This window comes from Solanum dulcamara, chromosome 11, assembly GCF_947179165.1.
Source record: "Solanum dulcamara chromosome 11, daSolDulc1.2, whole genome shotgun sequence".
In the NCBI taxonomy this organism is placed as follows: domain Eukaryota; kingdom Viridiplantae; phylum Streptophyta; class Magnoliopsida; order Solanales; family Solanaceae; genus Solanum; species Solanum dulcamara.
Window position 1 is genome coordinate 45,603,314 of NC_077247.1, and position 20,636 is coordinate 45,623,949.

Below are 20,636 nucleotides of genomic sequence, written 5' to 3' on the forward strand. Positions count from 1 at the left end.
GACCTAGAGGAAATTATATCAAACGTATATTCGGAGGCACTTACAGTTCTTTCAAATTAGTAAGTTTATTGAGTTCCTCTGGCAATGTACCTGTGAGATTATTAAAACTAAGAATGCTGCACCAAGCAAAAGGCAACTAGCTTGTCAAAATACTGTAAAAACATAAATTTCATCTAAAGTGAGGATAGTCCGGAAGGCCTTACAGAATCTGTAGATTAACCATGTCTCCGAGTTCTTTTGGAACAGTTCCATTAAACATGTTACTTTCCAATCTCCTGAAAGTTTTGCAGTCCAGCTCAATAAATGTTAAATTAATTAAGGACAACTATCTTTTGTATGTGAAGTGAAAGACAAGAGAACATACATATAAACTAGTGTAGTCATGTTTCCTAAGTACTTTGGAATTGGTCCAGATAGTTGATTCAGCATAAGAGACCTGAAAACCATCATAGTTTAAATTCGTGCAACCTTGTAATGTACGTAATGCCTAAAGTATTAAGTGGTTCAGGTGCAACTCACATATATTCCAGTTTCATAGATGCCCATTCAGGGGGGATTGTACCACTCAAATAGTTGCATGAGAGATCACTGTAGGTCAAACATTGAAATGTTTTTTTATTTTTTACATAATGATTCTTGATTTAAAAAAAAGAAACTACTATAGGTTTTGAACTCATAGATTCTAGTCAGTTAACAGTACATTTTGGTGAGATAGGGTAACTTCACTAGGGATGGAGGAAGAACACCAGCAAGATCTTGTCCTTTGAGTAATCTGTAACATCATCATATATCATATTATCATATCATCATATATCATATCTAGCGCCGATTCAACAAGATTGGGCCTAAAGCCAAACTTTAGAGAGGGGCCTAATATTTATTTATTTAGTTAGTTTTTTTTTAAAAAAAAAAAGAAAGATCGTTACATTTGTTTTTAGGATGCAACTATTTAAATTATTTAGGGGTTCTTGATTATCGGGACTATGTCACATGTTTCACCAACTTCTTCTAGATACTCTTCTTGGATGTTACTATCATCTAACTCAACTCTATTGTTGAGTTGTTCATTTGAAGATTATCCTTCCAAATTTTTCGATTCAAGATTTTTATTGTTTGTTAAAAATCTCTCAAGGCTCCTTTTGGGATTTATTTAATTCTTCAAGTTTTCTCTCTTTTTGTAAAACCGGATCATATTTTCTAATTGATATATTTAAATTAAATTAATTTTAATAATAACTAAAACAAGAATATATATACTTATTAACTAAGAATATCAACAATAACAATTTTTCAAGAAAAACTATAAAATAAAGTTAGAATAATTACCTGACTCAAAAATTTGATAAGTTGATATAAAGATATCGAAATAGTGTTACATTTCTTCAATATAATGATTACTTGTTGGCATGTTGCACTTCTTGAAATTTTTAAAAGATACTAAAAAGTAAATTTTGTTCTTTTGTAACTTGTAAGCAACGGTAACTCAATAAGTTTTGTAGGAGAAAGTTCAATATTAAAAATAAAAATAATAAAATAGAGAATAGAAAAGATGAATATAAAGTAAATAATAACATAGGCTCAAATTATTAGGAGATAAATAAGGAAGTACAATTACCACTTAAGGAAACTAAATCAATTAAATCGGTTTTTCACTTTTAGAAAAATTTAATTAAGTCGACTTTTCAAATGTTGAAACCAAATCAATTCATTTAAGAACCTGTTTGGATGGCACTATTTGGCTTATAAACCAAAAGTCATAAGTCAAAATAACTTTTAAAAGGTTTTGTAGTTTTTGGATAGATAAAAAAATCGATTTTTAAACAGTTGTATTTTAATCAAAATAACAAAAATAAATCAAAATCATAAGTTAGAAATCCTGCATATGATTTTTGATTTATAAATCAAAGATATAAAATATGCAGAGGAAGAAGGCTTACATGCTTTGTACATGACATGAAGCATCAGGGGTAACGCAATTGCAGGTTACATTGCTGACATACACTGACAAATCGTCAGTTCCTGGTGTAGTCCAATTTGTGCCCTCATCACAAGGATTCACATCAAAATCCCAGCCCTTTTTCCCTAACTGCTCCCCTATTTCTCTCAGAGCGTTCTCTGCAAAAATCGTAAAATTAGTGGTATATATAATCACTGCAGTTTTACAACAAAGATTCAAACTACAATTTATATGCTTAGAGACTAGAGAGAGACATTACTTTCTTCTTCAGGAAGAAGGCGACCATTTTGTGCTTCGCAAACTAGGAGTAAGCTGAAGGTAAGGATGAGCAAAAAAGAAGAAATACAGTAATGTGAGGATGACATCTTCTCTAACATGCAAAAAAAATAAAATTGAAGTGAATATACATACATAATGAAGACTTATCGTATATATAGATCTAGAGAGGAATGAGATACATACAACAAGATATGATTGGAAAGTTTCTGAGAATGTGTGTGAGACATGTTGACAAGGACATCAAATAATGGTACTGCAACCAGAAAGAAGCAATGACAAATGTCGTAATACTATAGTGCAAGATAGTCAAAACGCGTTTTGAACGCGTAGTCAAAAAAAGAAGTTCAATACGCGGATTTTACGCGTTTCTAGTTTCCTATAAATAGAAGACCTCTTGCCTTCATTTATCCCATCCCAGAAAGAAGAGTAAGAATAGAGTTATACACCAAGATAAATATTTTAGTCTTGAGTGTTCTCTTTAGTAGTTGTTCCTTTTACAATAGAGAAGTGTTTATTGCTGTTTTCTCCTTGTATTTGAGAGTTGTGTACTCCATATTTTTCTATTGAGATCCTTCTACCCCGTGGTTTTTCCCTTCTATCAGTTAGAGGGGTTTCCACGTAAAATTCTCGTATCTAATTTATTTTTATTATTTTCATCATATCAAATTTTAGTTGTGGTGCTTCCTCCCCCCAACAGTAGTATCAGAGCCCTCGGTTATTCTTTCTATTTTATGCGAATGTACTATCTGTGAATAGCAACTTTTCGTGAATAGTAAAATTCGGTGAATAGTACTATTCACGTAAATAGTAAATTTTGGTGACGGTACAGTTTGTCACGAGTGTTCACAAAAATATTTAGAAACGATCTAGAAGGGTGTGAAGCAAATAACAATGTCGAGTACAACAAAGTTTGATGTTGAAAAATTCAATGAGACTAATTTCTCATTGTGGAAAATGAAAATAAAAGCGATATTGAGAAAAGACAATTGCTTAGCTGCGATTAATGGCAGACCCACAGACTTTGTTGATGACAGCAAGTGGAACGACATAGACAGCAATGCAGTTGCTGATCTACACTTGGCACTAGTTGATCAAGTGTTGTCTAGTGTGGCGGAAAAGCGGACGGCGAAGGAAATATGGGATACTCTTACGGGGTTGTATGAGGCCAAGTCTTTACATAATAAAATCTTCTTAAAAAGAAGATTGTATACTCTTCGAATGACAGAGTCCATGTCAGTTACTGAACACATCAATACTTTAAATACTCTATTTTCGCAACTTACAACAATGGGTTGCAAAATAGAGGGGACTGAACGTGCGGAGCTTCTACTTCAAAGTCTGCCTGACTCGTATGATCAACTCATCATCAACCTGACGAACAATACAGACAGTCTAGTTTTCGATGAAATTGCAGCCGCTGTCTTGGAAGAAGAAAATCGGCGCAAAAATAAGGAAGACAGACAAGAAAGTTCGCAGCAAGCTGAAGCCTTGATGATGGTGAGAGGAAGACCAATGGAACGTGGCCCTAGTGGGAGTCACAATCATGGTAGATCTCAATCAAGAAGTAAGAAGAATATCAAGTGCTACAACTGTGGCTAGAAAGGGCACTTCAAGAAAGATTGTCGGTTCAAGAAGAAGAGTGAAAACCCTGAGCCATCAAATGCTCAAGGGAATATTGCATGTACCTCGGATGATGGCGATATTTTATGTAGTGAGGCAATATCAAATAATGAAGGCAGAAAACGTTTCGCTGATGTCTGGATCATGGACACAGGAGCAACATGGCACATGACTTCTAGGAGAGAATGGTTCCATCAATATAATCCTATCTTAGAAGGGTCTGTGTTCATGGGAAATGATCATGCTTTGGATGTTATTGGCATTGGGTCCATCAAAATAAAGATGTATGATGGCATGGTTCGCACCATCCAAGAGGTACGACATGTAAAATACTTGAAGAAGAATCTATTGTCTTTAGGACAACTAGATGATAATGGATGTTCGTATAAGACTCATGGTGGAGTCATGAGAATATCCAAAGGAGCGCTTGTAGTGATGAAAGCAGAAAAACTTGCTGCAAATCTATATGTGCTTAAAGGTGAAATACACCAAAAAGGAGAAGCATCAACCGCGTCAGCAAGTTCATTTGAAGAATCAACGATGATGTGGCATTGTAAACTTGGTCATATGTCGGAAATAGGTTTGAAGATTCTTGTTGAGCAAAAACTTCTTCCAGGGCTCAAAAAGGTTTCACTACCCTTTTGTGAGCATTGTGTTACCAGTAAGCAAAATAGACTGAAGTTTAGCAGTTCCTCTGCTAAGAGCAAGGAAATACTAGATCTGGTTCACTCTAATGTCTGACAAGCACCGGTGGAGTCTCTAGGAGGAGCGAAATATTTCGTGTCATTTATCGACAATTACTCCAGGAGAAGTTGGGTGTATCCAATCAAGAGGAAGGCAGATGTTTTTTTCAGTTTTTAAAGAATTCAAAGCGCGGGTGGAACTTGAATTTGAGAAAAGGATCAAGTGTTTGAGGACAGATAATGGAGGAGAATACACTGGTGATGAATTTAATAACTTCTGTAAACAAGAAGGTATTAAACGGCAGTTCACGGTGGCATATACTCCACAACAAAATGGAGTAGCAGAGCGGATGAACAGAACCTTATTGGAACGGACAAGAGCTATGTTGGCAACTGCAGGGATGGAAAAACCATTCTGGGCAGAAGTAGTCAAAACCGCATGTTATGTGATCAATCGGTCACCATCAACCGCAATTGATCTGAAAACACCAATGGAGATGTGGACAGGAAAACCAGCTGATTATTCTCGCTTACATATATTCGGAAGTCCTGTTTATGTTATGTACAACACCCAAGAAAAATCGAAGTTGGATCCAAAATCCAGAGAATGCATTTTCTTAGGGTATGCTGATGGAGTCAAGGGGTATCGCTTGTGGGATCCCACAACCCGCAAGGTGGTAATCAGCAGGGATGTTGTATTTGTTGGAAACAAGATACAATCAAAAGAAGGTAGCACTTCAAAAGAAAAATCAGAGACTACTACAGTTGAAGTTGAAGAAATAGAAGAAGTTCTAGTTTCTTCTGAAGCAGCACTAGAGCACGAAGAACAAGAGCAAGTTGAGATCGAAACTCCAAAAGTTCGACGGTCAACTAGGGAGAGAAGAGAACCATCTTGGCACTCAGATTATTCTATGGAGAGTAATATTGCATACTGTCTACTAACAGAATATGGAGAGCCTTCAACTTTTCACGAGGCTATGAAAGGCCAAGAATCATCTCTGTGGGTGGCAGCAATGCAAGAAGAAATTGAAGCTCTTCATAAAAATAAAACATGGGATCTTGTTCAATTACCACAAGGAAGGAAGGCCATTGGAAACAAATGGGTCTACAAGATCAAACGCAATAGTAATGATCAAGTGGAGAAGTATCGTGCAAGATTGGTGGTGAAAGGATTCGATCACAAAGAAGGTATAGACTTCAATGAGATATTTTCTCAGGTGGTCCGACTCACAACAATTCGAGTGGTCCTGGCGATGTGTGCTACATTTGACTTGTACTTAGAGCAGTTAGATGTCAAAACTGCATTTCTTTATAGATAACTTGAAGAAGAAATTTACATGCTCCAACCAGAAGGTTTTGAAGAATAGGGAAAAGAGAACTTGGTTTGCAGGTTGAACAAATCTCTATACGGTCTCAAACAGGCGCCGAGATGTTGGTATAAGAGATTTGATTCCTTCATTATAAGCCTTGGATACAACAGACATAGTTCAGATTCTTGTATTTATTATAAGAGATTTGGTGATGAAAATTTTATTATTTTACTGTTGTATGTTGATTATATGTTGTAGCAGGCCCCAACAAAGATCGCCTCACAAATTTAAAGGCACAGTTGGCTAGAAAGTTTGAAATGAAGGACTTGGGACCAGCAAACAAGATTCTAGGGATGCAAATTCACCGAGACAGAAATAATAGAAAGATTTGGCTTTCTCAAAAGAATTACTTAAAGAAAATCTTGATATACTTCAAGAAGCAAGATTGTAAGTCAATTTCTACCCCACTTCCTATTAATTTCAAGTTATCCTCAAGTATAAGTCCTAGAAATGAAGAAGAGAGGATGGAGATGTCTCGAGTACCGTATGAATCAGTAGTGGGAAGTTTAATGTTCGCCATGGTATGTACAAGACCTGACATTGCACAAGCAGTAGGAGTGGTTAGTCGATATATGGCTAATCCTGTTAGAGAGCATTGGAATACTGTTAAGAGGATCATGAGATATATCAAGGGTACCTCAGATGTTACAATATGTTATTGAGGATCAGACTTTACTATTAAAGGTTACGTTGATTCAGATTATGCAGGTGATCTTGATAAAAGCAAGTCTACCACAGGCTATGTGTTTACTGTTGCTGGAGGAGCTGTAAGCTGGGTTTCAAAACTGCAATCTATCGTGGCTACATCTACGATGGAAGCAGAATATGTAGCAGCTACACAAGCTAGCAAAGAGGCAATATAGATGCAGATGTTACTGGAGGAGCTCGGGCACAAACAAGAGAAGGTTACTTTGTTTTGTGACAGTCAGAGCGTTTCGCATCTTGCAAAGAATCCAGCATTTCATTCAAGGACAAAGCATATACGAGTTCAGTATCACTTTGTCCGTGAGAAGATGGAAGAAGGCAATGTGGATATTCAAAAAATTCACACTAATGACAACCTAGCAGATATGTTTACAAAGCCGATCAACAGTAACAAGTTCATATGGTGTCGATCTTCTATTGGCCTAGGAGAAACGTAACATTGCAGTAATTGGGTAGAAAGGATGGTGTGAAGACTTAATTGATTCTCAATTAAATCTTCAAGTGGGAGAATGAAAGAAAAAGAAGTCATCAATTGCTGCTCTTTTTTTGAAAAATGAAAGAAAAAGAAGTCAACAACTGCTGCTAAAAAAAAGAACGCGTACAAGGAAAAAAGAAAGTTGGCATAGACGCGTTTTTCTTTTTTTGACAATATTGCAATGCGTAAAATTTATGCGTTTTTTATTCCTATAAATAGAGGGTCTCTTGCCCTCATTTAGATTCATCTGAGAAAGAGAGAGTAAGAATACAAAGAGAGTTATACACCAAGATAAATATTTTAGTTTTGAGTGTCCTCTTTAGTAGTTGTTCCTTTTACAAGAGAAAAGTGTTAATTGTTGTTTTCTCCTTATATTTGAGAGCAGTGTACTCCATATTCTAATAGTGAGATCATTCTACCCTGTGGTTTTTCCCCTCTATCTGTTAGAGGGGTTTCCACGTAAAATTCTCGTGTCCAATTTATTTTCATATTAATTGTCATATTAAACTTTAGTTGTGATACTTCCTCCCCCAAACAGTTGGCACATGAGGCTAATTCTTTTTTGTTTTCCTTTTATTTCTTATTTTTGCTTTCAATTTCCAATTTAAAAAAAGATAAAAATTTCAAACAAGTGTGATTTAAAATCCCCCCCCCCCCCCCAAACAATTGTGAAGTAAATAGTAAGGGTTACAATATGATGACGGAAAAAAATGATTTAGTGTAATTATAAATTTATATTATTTCACCCAGTTAAGCATTAATAATTTTATAAACGGAATTGGTCCTTTTTTTAGGTAGAATGATCAAAGTTGAAGTTATTTTGATAGTTTTTCAAAAATAAATTACGAAATATAATTATCGTTCATGTTTATGAGAAAAAGTATATTCAAACATAAATTCTATTTCAAATATTCATTGTAAAAAATGAGTCAAACATAATTTAATCTTGAAATAAGATTTCTTGATATTTTTTTCAAAGAGTAACATATATTATTTGAAAATGCAGTAAAAAAAATTTATAAATTATAAATTATAATAATTAACAATTTGAAATACTTAAAAAACATATAAAATTCGACTGACTCTCAAAATTTTATTAGTTCCATATAAATTGGGACAAAAAGAGTAACATATAGTATTTAAAAATTACGTAAAAATACTATAAATCACAATAATTAACAACTTAAAATATATAAAAATTATATTTAATTTTGATTTACTCTTCAAATTTCATTTGTGACACATAAATTGAGATAAAAAACAATATATATAGCACAGGCTCTTGTATCTAGTTTAAAATATATAGGTTATGTATCTACACATTGCAAAATGATGATGTGGCGACGACATGTCATTTCCGGGCATCGTAAATTTGATTTTCTGATCATTTGTATTTTTTGGGCAGCTAACACATATAATTTAATGAGTTAATTGTTACAAAATTTAGTTTTGTGACTTAAAATATTACAAATAGTTAGTTTAGTGTCTTTATTTGTTACTAGAAATAATTTTTCGACTTTACTGTTACAAAAAGTAAATTAAGTTATTATCTGTGAAATTATCCTATTTTTTGTCGCAAAGTGAAGCCAGATAAACTTGTCATTGAAAAAATGAATCACAAACTTTGGTCTTTGGGAAACAAAATGAATTTCAAGTCGAATATATATTATTTGAAGCAGTTGACTCTAGAAAAGTGCGTACACCAAAAATTGCTTTCTGTCTGAAAAACTATTTAAAAAAAAGGTGGAAGAAAAAGTTGAAGAAAATTGACTAAGTATGATCAATTAAGATATGAATTCTATTAGCTTAAGATCATAAAATAGACAAGACTGGACTTGAGACTTGACTTACTATACTCAAGGCCCCAAACAATAATATCTTTGGAAAATCAGTAGTCCTTGTAAACCCTACTCTCTCTCTCTCATAATCAATTATTTGTCCTTGAAACTATCAGTTTAAATAGACATTAATATTAGTATTGCAAAATGATAAAAGATTACTCCCTCCATATGTTGAACATATTTTTAACCTGAGTACAACCCTACAAAAATTTGTTCACTCCTTATAAGAAAAATGTGTTTTTATTAATTTATCTTAATTAATTAAAATAATCCGTCCAATCCGTTTAAGTACTCCTTGTCATGGCTACTATTTGCAAAGATAAATCTCAATTTGTGTGAATAACGTAAGAGGCAATAGCAGCAATGTATGTGGATTTTTATATAAGAGTAGTCATGATCGAATTTCCATTAGCTTTTGTCTCTAAGTCTCATCGAAATTTGATTAAAGACTTCAATCCTATTTGACTTGATTTTACTTTTTGTTTTGACCACTAACACAGTTTCTCTTAATTCTAAATTTCTTTTCTTTTATTCAAGTGATTTCTATATGTTGAACTCGTATTCCTTGATCCATATGTTTAACCTTTATTTATTTTCTATTCTAAAATATCTAAATATTTTACAAAGATAATTATCCATAATAATAATAAAGTAGATTATTTTAGGAACTTTACTAGAAAATCTATGATATTATTCAAGCAGCCTCCCTTCATGATGAGGTAAAACTTATTATTATTATTATTATTATTATTATTATTATTATTATTATTATTATTATTATTATTATTATTATTTTACAATTTTTCCTCTATTTGATTTAAAGGAGACAAGCGACAAAGATATTGTTATCCTTTTGCTAGCCGCCTACTTTGAAAGATATAATATTAATAGAAACAGATATATAATTTTGGTTGAAACAAATTAATATCCCACTGGAATTTGGATCCAGTGGGACATAATACATGTGCAAAAATTGGAATGATCTATTCTTTCAAGTGGACGTACAAGAAGACCAAAATTGAACATGACATAATTAAATTAAAGTATGAATATGGTTATGAAAATTTTGACTAGACTTTTTAAAACCGTAAAACTATTAATTGTGTTCTACAACATTTATTAGTACCTATTATTTCTAACCATGTAAATTTCATTTCAGAATTTAAGAAATCCAATGTCCAAAAATTAAACTGGGCAAACTATTTAAATTGATATTCGAGAGTTTACGTTAACGACGGAGTTAGAATTTTCAAAATTTAAAAAATAAACACATATCATATATATATAAAATTTAATCTTAAATATACCTAGACAACACCCCTTTAATTACTCCTACTTAGCTCATGAAATTTTATTTTATTTTCGTTTTACAAACATCCCCCTTCACCACTTGATGTCCCATACTACCTAAAATGCACGGCCGCCTCTTTTGTATTTATAGTTCTTATTCAAAAGATAAAAGGGGTATTGTTTTCTATCCAGTAAAATTTACTCAAATTATTTCAATCATAATGAAATTTTGCAGCGTAGTGATTTGTTAGGTTTGTGTATAGTATCTTCTCATGATTTTTCCATTTTCGTTATTTTTCATCAATACTACTTTGAACCGTTTTTCTCTTAAGTTGAGAGACTTTCGAAAACAGTCTCTCTACTTAGGTAGAAGTAGAGAAGACTGGTATGTTGTTGTTTAAGGAGTTCATGCAATCCCACCAGAAGTTATCTTCTCGTTCTATATTCTTAATTATAAAATAAAAAAAAACACAAGTAGTACAATTTCTGTCTTTGAAGAGAAGAAAGGGAGAATGATTCTCCCTCACTTTCCAGACGTAGCTTTGGCAGAAATTGTAACTTAAGCTCCTTGCAAAGCATTACTAATTCTTCTTCCTCATTATTCTAAAACATCAAAGTTGGGATTGCAATTAAACAAGATAAACGACAGAAGCTTAGAGCTGGCTATAAACAAATATTAACTCTAAGCGTGAAAAGCAACAAAATAAAAATATATATATGTTGTGCTATGATCAACATTTCATTCTTCATTTCCTTCCTCTTATATAATACAACATTGAGCAGAATGGAAGACTTATTTTCATTCTTCATCATTTCTTTCGTCTTATAAAATACAACATTGAGCAGAATGGAAGACTTATTTAGAGGTAGACGTAGAAGGGAAGGTAGAAGAAGAGTGATCAGTATCCTTTGTGTCAGTTGAAAGAAGGACTGAATGGTCATCATATTTGTCTCTTAATCCTTGAAAATTAAATTCATCATCGTAGCCACTTGAATCGAAGCTAGACTCATCAACATCCAAACGACCTTCAAGCATGTTCACTACTGTAGACATTTTTGGCCTTAGTGCTGGAGATGGATTAGTACATCGTAAGGCCACTTTAACCATCCTCAATGCCTCCTTCTTGTCGTAATTGGAACCTAACCTTGGGTCCACTAGCTCTAAAAACTTTCCTTTTTTTTGTAGAACCAGGGCCTGAAAGAAGCACAATGATTGAATTGGGAAACTTGTGAAAGATACTTTTTGAAAAACTACTTGATCAATACAACGCAATCGTTTAGAATGATATGAAGTTTTCATCACGTAAACCGAGACATGCTTTAAATGTTCACTATTCATGGAACTGATACCAAGAGATGCTGGTTTCTTACCCAATCAAGAAGACAGACATAATTCTCATCAGGATGATATTTCATGTTGTTCTTCCCAGCAACGAGTTCTAATACAACCACCCCAAAACTGTATAAATCTGCTTTATGTGTTAAATAACCCCAGAGTGCATATTCAGGGGCCATATAACCTCTGCAATACAAAGTAACAAAGTTATACAAGCTTGACAGAACAGGAACGTCCTGAAAGGCTTAAACTAATGCTCTATACCTCAACACTAGGTAAAAAGGGACAGCAGAAGTATTTGTTACACCTTCCATTATAAAACTGATTACCAGAGTTTGACTTAATGGTTTTGAAAAGAAAAATGATTTGACATCTACTAGTTGTTATAGTTGTAATATAAAACATGGATTTTCAAACGAGTAGCTTTGAAGAATAATGTGAAATGATAGATAAACATTATAATCTGTTGAACTCTTGGGATCAGTAAGGTGATAGCCATAACCTTTTGGAATTATATAACGAGTACAGATTACATTCAGGAAAAAGTGAAGTAAATGATATGGCCTAAAATGGAAGGATGACATTCAAAAGGGAGTATTTTGAACAATTAAAATTTGATCAATCAATTAAAGTAGTTTAAAAGCTCACATAGTCCCAGCAACCCTGGTGGTGACATGTGTTTTCTCCTCGTCATGAAGTTTGGCCAGACCAAAGTCTGAGATCTTTGGATTTAGGTCTTTGTCAAGGAGTACATTGGTTCCTTTGATGTCTCTATGAATCATCTTTAGAGGTGATTCTTCATGTAGGAAAGCCAAGCCTTTAGCTATGCCAACACAGATCTTTTGCCTAGTTGGCCAGTCCAGTTTTAGTTGACAGTCTTCAGGACCTGCAATTTGATATAAAATTGAAACTAGGCCCATATTCACACAAAACCACACACACATATACAATGCACACGGATGAAGATTAAACATGAGAATTATGCCAGTTACATTATTGAGGGAGAATAGGATCACCAAACTTCTTTTTGTTTTGGCCTGGTGTCCTTTTTTACTTTTACCTCAAGTAAACAACAACATACCAATGTAATCCACAAGTAGGTCTAGGGAGGGTGGTGCGTATGCAGCCTTACCCCTACCCTGCAAAGGTAGAGAAGGCTGCTTCCAATAGAACCTCGGCTCAAGTAAAACATATCAAAATCAAGTATCGAAAAAAAAACATTTACCAAACAAAGCATGGGAAAGGTTATTGTTCTCCATGTACTCATAAACTAGTAAAAGTTGGTTCCGTTCAACACAACATCCGTAGAGTCGGACGAGATTTGGGTGATGTAAGCCTGACATCATGCCTATTTCATTCACAAATTCACGGTTCCCTTGTCTTGACTTGGATGAAAGCTGCTTGACAGCAATTATAGTACCATCTGCTAGTGTACCCTGAGCATTAAAAAGAATGCATGAAGTTCATGAATGATTTCCGATAACATCCATTAGGATTTCCACAGGGAGGGATAAGAAGGAAGAGTTATGATAATTTGTATACATATTCACCTTGTAGACAGATCCAAATCCACCTTCACCAAGCTTATTTGCAGCATCAAAGTTACTTGTGGCAGCTTTAATTTGTCTGAAAGTAAATATACCAGTCTGCAGATCTAGTCCTCTCAATTCTACACAGCAGTAAAAGAACAAGTATAGGATGTTAGTTTCCCACAAGATAAATAAAAGAAAATTTTACCTTGAAAAGCATACAAGAAATTCTGGAAAGTTTGAACCTTCAAACCCATATCCATCAACCTTGTCTTCCCCACCCTTTAAGTAGTGAAATCATGAATTTGGATAGCATATAGGCATATATGTTTAATGTGGCAGGAAGTCTTCCAAAATGATAATTACACCTAACATTCCATATGGTACAATCATTCACATGTACTTCAATTTGCAAAACCAGTCAATTTGTCACGTTCATTTCTATACAACTCCAAGAATCACCCAGAATGCAACAGAAAAAAGTTTTAATTTCATTCTACTTGTCAGGCATAAACAAAAATCGAGGTCTAGAATCACCTTGTTCCATCAATTTCCTGTTTCTTCTTTTCCTCCAAGCAACAAAGAAAATCATCAGAATGAGAGCTAAAGAAGACGTCACTGCTCCAGCTACAATTAGAATCTTCTTTTTCTGATTAGAAGAGGTCTCCTGCGGAGGAGGGGGCTTGAAGTCTAATTACAGAACAAAAAGTTCAACAATGTTAGATGCCCTGGATTTTACTTGTATACCGGAAATCATAGATATTATGCATAACTTATTCAATGAGAGAACATCTAATCTATAGCTTCTTGAGCTTCAAACATATAATCAAGAGTGGTCTTGTACGAATTCCAACTCTAAAAAGGTCTTATTTTTAAATAAGATGCAAGGGGGGAGTAACTTTTGTAAAGAAGACTTAATCTAACTATGTGACAGTGAAGAAGAAGAAGAAGAGATGCTAAACCTAAGAAATTAAAGTGAAGACAGAGTATTACTAGCTTCCAGAGAGATGGCAGATACTAAAGGACCATAGTTTCCTCTAGTTGGGATTGATGTAGTTCCTTTCCCAGCATATTGGAAGCGCACCTGTACAGTTTTATCTTTTACTGTAACATTGAACTTTTCTTTAAAAGCTTTATCAACTCCTCCGGCTAGTCTTTTAATATCAAAATCTTTAAACTTCAATTCGTCCTGCACCGATTTAAACTAAATCAGCTACAGCTAATTGGATATTTTACTGTATCAATTCTCTGACATGTTGGTTCACCTGTATGTATACATCAAATATTCGTCTTCCAAGACTTTGGAAAGATTGGTTGTCTCTGTAAACTATTTCTGCGAAATGAAGTGTCAAAGTGTAGCTTCCATTTGCTAAGCAACGTCCAAAGTAAGTCAAAGATAAAGGGGAGAGGTGAGCTGTCATGTAAAGTTGAGATTCTTCTCCCTTGATAGCAGATACATTTTTCGCTTTGTGGTCATTCAATGATACGGTGCGATCCCAGAAATGTCCTGTACTGCTGGTTCCCCAGTTCCCTTTCCAGTAAACAAATTTTGCAGCACCTAACGAGTCTTCATCTGCTTCATAAGTAGTGTCTCCAATATTAACTTTTCCTCCACCACAATTTATATGCAATGAGTACTTGTCTGCAATATTCAAACCAGAGAAAGGTTACTAGATGTTAGAATAGGAATAGATGTACACAATCTTACTTAGAATAGAAACAGAAATAGGAATAGATTATAGTATCCTACTTAGAATAGGAATAGAAATATGAATAGTTTATACTATTCTTCTTGGAAAAGGATTGTTTTATAGTGTCTATAAATAGGGTCTTTGTGTAATATTGTTCTTACACAATTCAATAATATTTCTCCTATATTTCTCACATGGTATCAAAGCCTCTACGATCTTGGTAAAGAATTAAAGAGCTTCCGCTGCCAGCGGGCGGCTATTACTCATATATGCCGCCCGTCTGGCCAATGATTATGTTAGCAAAAGTCTGGGTTACCGTATGTCTTTTCAGTGACTATTTTGTCATATCTAATTTGTGTAGCACCTTGCATCTTTTCAATGACTACTTTTTCATATTTAATTTGCGTAGTACCGTGCATTTTTTCGGACTACTTTCTTATATCTATTTGTGTAGCACCGTGTATCATTCCGGTGACTACTTTCTCATATTCGATTTGTGTAGCACCGTGTCATCTTTTCGGTGACTACTTTTTCATATCTGATTTGCGTAGCACCGTGTCATCTTTCCGGTGACTACTTTCTTGTTTGTGTAGGGTCGTGCCATCATTCCGACCCTACCCATATAATTTTTGTTTTCCAGTAGGGTCGTGCCATCATTCCGACCCTACCCATATCATTCTCTTTCTCAGTAGGGTCATGCCATCATTCTGAACCTATCCATGTAGTTTTATTTCTTAGATTGTGACCATTTTCAACCATCAAATCTAATAATCTAGGGCATGAGTATATTCCAGCCAGTTTTACGGTGACTTTCTTGTTTAAGATCTACTCATCTCTTGATTTCGAGACATTCCATATATTTTATACCAGATTTCGAGCATTTTTAAGCGGACATTGCATTGTTTTTGAGAGATCTGAGTTTTCCTCAAGTGTTTTCTTTCTGTTTCAGATTTACTTTCGCCAAAAAAAAAAGAAGGCATCCTCAGATATTTGGACTAGATTACAGTGATATTTTCTCTCTCGTGGCTAAAATAGCATATGTTCGCCTTTTTCTATCTATAGTTGTCGTTCTCCATTGGCCTTTTAATCAGTTGGACATTAAGAATGTTTTTCTCTACAGTGATCTCTAGAAAAAAGTCTATTTGGAGCAACCACCTGATTTTGTTGCTCATGGGTAGTCTAGTAGCCTTTGTATGTCGATTGTGTAAGTCACTCTATGGTCTGAAATGGTCTTCCCAAGTAATCTATGATCTGAAACAGTCTTCTCAAGCTTGGTTTGGGAAGTTCAACATTGCAATTCAAGAATTTATCACTCTGTGTTTTATCGACATATCGCATCAAATCCAGTGTTTCATGAGAAGACTAAGCCCATTGAGATTGATTGTCACTTTGTCAGAGAAAAGATACTCTCAGGAGATATTGTTCCAAAGTTTGTGAAGTCAAGTGATCAATTTGCAGATATCTTCACCAAGTCCCTCACCTGTCCTTGTATTAATTATATTTGTAACAAGCTAGGTACATATGATTTGTATGCACCAGCTTGAGGGGGGTGTTAGAATAGGAATAGGTGTACACAATCCTACTTAGAATAGGAATAGAAATATGAATAGATTATAGTATCCTACTTAGAATAGGAATAGAAATATGAATAGTTTATAGTATTCTTCTTGGAAAAGGATTGTTTTATAGTGTCTATAAATAGGGTCTTTGTGTAATATTGTTCTTACACAATTCAATAATATTTCTCCTATATTCTCACACTAGACATAATGAATATATTCTCACACTATAAGATAGCGAGAAAGGAGGCGAAGTCGGCAGTTTCAACGGCAAAAACAACAGCTTTTGAACGCCTTTATGCTGAACTAGAAGAGAAAGGTGGGGATAGAAAATTGTTCAGGCTAGCCAGGGCGCGGGAGAGAAGGGCACGCGATGTGGACCAAGTGAAGTGCATTAAGGACGAGCATGGAAAAGTATTGGTAGACGAGACCCTCATTAAACAGAGATGGCAGTCCTATTTCCATAAACTCTTGAATGAGGAAGGGGACAGAGACTTTGTGTTAGGAGATTTAGAACATACAGGGAGACATTGCGATTCTGGGTATTGCAGGAGTATTAAGGTCGAGGAGGTTAAGAGTGTCGTTCGTAGGATGCGCTGGGGAAGAGCAACAGGACCTGACGAGATTCCTGGGGAATTTTGGAAGAGCACGAGCTCGGTAGGTTTGGAGTGGTTGACTAGATTATTTAATGTAATCTTTAAAACGGCAATGATGCCCGAAGAATGGAGGTCGAGCATAATGATCCCTCTATACAAAAACAAAGGGGATATCCAGAGTTGCAACAACTATAGAGGTATTAAGCTATTAAGCCATACTATGAAACTGTGGGAAAGAGTGGTAGAGATGAGGGTGAGGAGAGACGTGTCTATTTCAGAGAACCAGTTTGGATTTATGCCGGGACGCTCAACTACAGAAGCCATCCATCTTATGAGGAGACTCGTGGAGCAGCATAGGGAGAGGAAGAGGGACTTGCATATGGTATTCATCGACCTAGAAAAGGCTTATGACAAAGTCCCAAGAGAAATACTATGGACATGTTTGGAGGCTAAAGGTGTACCTATGGCATACATTAGGGTGATCAAGGACATGTACGAGGGAGCCAAAACCAGGGTAAGGACAGTAGGAGGGGACTCAGAGCAATTTCCAGTGGTGATGGGGTTGCATCAAGGATCAGCTCTTAGTCCTTTTCTATTTGCCTTGGTGATAGATGGATTGACGCGACAAATTCAAGGTGCGGTGCCATGGTGTATGCTTTTCGCAGATGACATAGTCCTGATCGATGAGACTCGCCGCGGAGTTAACGATAAGTTGGAGGATTGGAGACATACCTTGGAGTCTAAAGGGTTTAAGTTGAGTAGGACAAAGACAGAGTACTTAGAGTGCAAGTTCAGTGAGACACCTCAGGAGGTTGGCGTTGAAGTTAGGCTTGGTGCTCAGGCCATCCAAAAGAGAAGTAGTTGCAAGTATCTTGGGTCTATCATGCAAGGCAGCGGGGAGATTGACGATGATGTCACACATCGTATTGGGGTAGGGTGGATGAAATGGAGGCTCGCTTCCGGAGTGCTATGTGACAAGAATGTGCCACCAAAACTTAAGGGCAAGTTCTACAAAGTGGTGGTTAGACCGGCTATGCTGTATGGGGCGGAGTGTTGGCCAGTTAAGACTTCTCACATTCAAAAGATAAAAGTTGCTGAGATGAGAATGCTGAGATGGATGTGTGGGCACACCAGGAGCGACAGGATTAGAAATGAGGCTATTCGGGACAAGGTAGGGGTGGCCTCGGTGGAAGACAAGATGCGGGAAATGCGACTGAGATGGTATGGACATGTGAAGAGGAGAGACACAGATGCCCCAGTGCGGAGGTGTGAGAGTCTGGCCATGGATGGTTACAAAAGAGGTAGGGGTAGGCCGAAGAAGTATTGGGGAGAGGTGATTAGACAGGACATGGCGCAGTTACAGCTTACGGAGGACATGACCTTAGATAGGAGGGTCTGGAGGACCCACATCAGGGTAGAAGGCTAGTTCATAGTCTCGTTATTCTTCTCTATTCATAGGCGTAGTAGTGCATTACGATCTCTTGCGCTTTGACTTCTGATTTCTGTTATTTCTATTATTATTTATTGCTTTCTATGCTTCGATTACTCAATTTTACCTGTGACGCTTTCATTATTTATTTAATCGTTATTTGTTATTTGTATTTATTTATTTGTATTTCTTTGTTATCTATTCGTTATTTGTTTGTTGTTTTTCTCATAAAGCTTTTAATTTTCTATTCTTATCTAACATTTTTATGCATTTATGCTTTTACTGAGCCGAGGGTCTCCAGGAAACAGCCGTCCTACCTTGGTAGGAGTAAGGTCTGCGTACATTCTACCCTCCCCAGACCCCATGTTGTGGGATTTCACTGGGTTGTTGTTGTTGTTGTATAAGATAATGACAAAACTGTTCAGTTCTCGTAGATTGTCATATAAACTGTCTAGTGCTAAAATGTTTTCCATGATCTAACTAATTTGCAAAAGTGACCAAATTAAGCCTTCCTAGTTCTTTCTATTGATTTTCAACAAGAAGCTGGCAAACTACTGCACAATGGAACAATATCAAACAAAAGACTTAGATGAGAGGGTAGAATTCTGCAAACAGTGAGTACTCACCCTCGGAACATGGACTATTTGACAAGCACTTCCCGCGCTCTCTGAAGTAGTTGAAAGAGGTGTCAGAGAGGACAAATTCTTTTCATGAGAATAATAGTCAACAGTTTATTTGACATTAAACACTTACATAAAATTCCCGGCCTTAAAACTTCTGAATAGGTTTCTGATAAGAAAAGAAAACCAAACATGGAATCATCTGACTTATATACATAAAAGAAGATAGGAGAAAGTGTAAGACACACAAGGATCATACAGGTTGTCCCGGCAGGTAGATGGTTCAGAGCTCTCGTCAAACTTATTGTAGGAAAGGTCTATCACGCTGCATCAAAGATATCCGACATGGTTAAGAGCTCATCAAGTATTTTCAATCTAATGAGAGAGACCTTCACTTAGAGAGAACAGAATTAAATGCAACGAAATTAATGACAATTCAGCTAATTAAATCTCAATATCTTATTTATTGGCCATCAAACTAATTTTCACAAAGCTATCATTGTTCCTCACAAAAAACTTACAAAGGCAAGACTCAAGAATTCAAGTTCTGGACTAGGTATCTATGAATGACCTTTTAATCTGATTCTCTATGCGAGCAACCACATTATGCTTCCTTCTCTATCTGTCACAATGTTATATAATCCTACCCTGAAGTACATGCCCTTTTCTAAATTGAGTTCAAAAGAACGACTAGTATATATGCAAAAGCAAGACAAAGAATTATACTTACTTTCTGGTATCTCGACTAAAAAGCCAATCTGGAATTCGCCCAACAAAAGCATTGCCAGTCAGATACCTAGCAAGCAGGAAATATTTGATTTACTAGGTGACACAAATTCGAAATGAAATATCTGCATTACATGTTCAAGAACACGATCCTTTCTATCAGCTACACACAAAAATGGAAAGAGATTTCCAATCAAATGAAGACTCATTTTTCTGAGCAGCTCATGGAGAGAATACTACTGAGCTATAAACAAACTATCTAACATCAAAATCTCAAAACTTTGTGGGCAAAAAAAAAGGAATTATCACGTAAAGGCATTTGCCATCTAAGATTGTTTCTGTCATTGAGGCTATTTTCTTCTTTTCTTCAAATGAAAGAAAAGGGCTTGAGCATTTGGAAAGGATACAGAAGATTGATGGATGAACCATGAACATCATATAGTAAGACTATTATAATGAAACAGAGATACAAAAGAAGTATTTGTACATAAAATTGTAGGAATCTTCATGTTGTTCTGACTTACGTGGCCTCCATGTTAGTCAGGCCTTCGAGATTTGCAATTCCTCCTTCAAGCTTGTTGAAACTCAGATCTCTGCAATGAACAATAAACAGAGTCAAACTCAAAACAATGGCCAATTCCATTGGCTGAACAAACTATAGCACAATTGTTAAAAGCTTAATTAAGTTTAGATAAAGGATAGAGAAAATGAAAGCTCCGATGACATGTTTGTAAAGATCATTTTGTTTCAAGAAAAAATGAACATTGGTCCATTCAGCGAAAGTGAGGTATGTTGTTTGCATTTATTCAAGATTCAACAACCCATTGACCTCTCCCATTCAAAAAGAGGAGGCCAGTAGAAGGAAAAGAAGAAAGCGAAAAAGTCCAGAGGAGAGTCAGACATGCACAAAACATCTTGCTTTAAGTGGAT

The 20,636-nt window shown here is 35.5% G+C and overlaps 1 pseudogene across 1 annotated transcript in view; it reads right to left on the minus strand.

Annotated features, from left to right (window-relative positions):
• Positions 1–20,636, minus strand: part of LOC129872622 (uncharacterized) — a 31,880-nt pseudogene that overhangs the window by 6,278 nt on the left and 4,966 nt on the right. Inside the window, exons 12-31 of the transcript XR_008762568.1 lie at positions 20,231–20,299; positions 19,711–19,776; positions 19,240–19,305; positions 19,114–19,149; positions 18,987–19,027; positions 14,351–14,727; positions 14,079–14,274; positions 13,623–13,775; positions 13,107–13,225; positions 12,782–12,992; positions 12,205–12,442; positions 11,592–11,742; positions 11,080–11,415; positions 2,420–2,526; positions 2,217–2,269; positions 1,938–2,115; positions 701–772; positions 520–588; positions 365–436; positions 45–275 (exon numbers count right to left, since the gene is read on the minus strand). The product of XR_008762568.1 is annotated as an uncharacterized LOC129872622 (transcript). The remainder of the gene's footprint in view (positions 1–44; positions 276–364; positions 437–519; positions 589–700; positions 773–1,937; positions 2,116–2,216; positions 2,270–2,419; positions 2,527–11,079; positions 11,416–11,591; positions 11,743–12,204; positions 12,443–12,781; positions 12,993–13,106; positions 13,226–13,622; positions 13,776–14,078; positions 14,275–14,350; positions 14,728–18,986; positions 19,028–19,113; positions 19,150–19,239; positions 19,306–19,710; positions 19,777–20,230; positions 20,300–20,636) is intronic.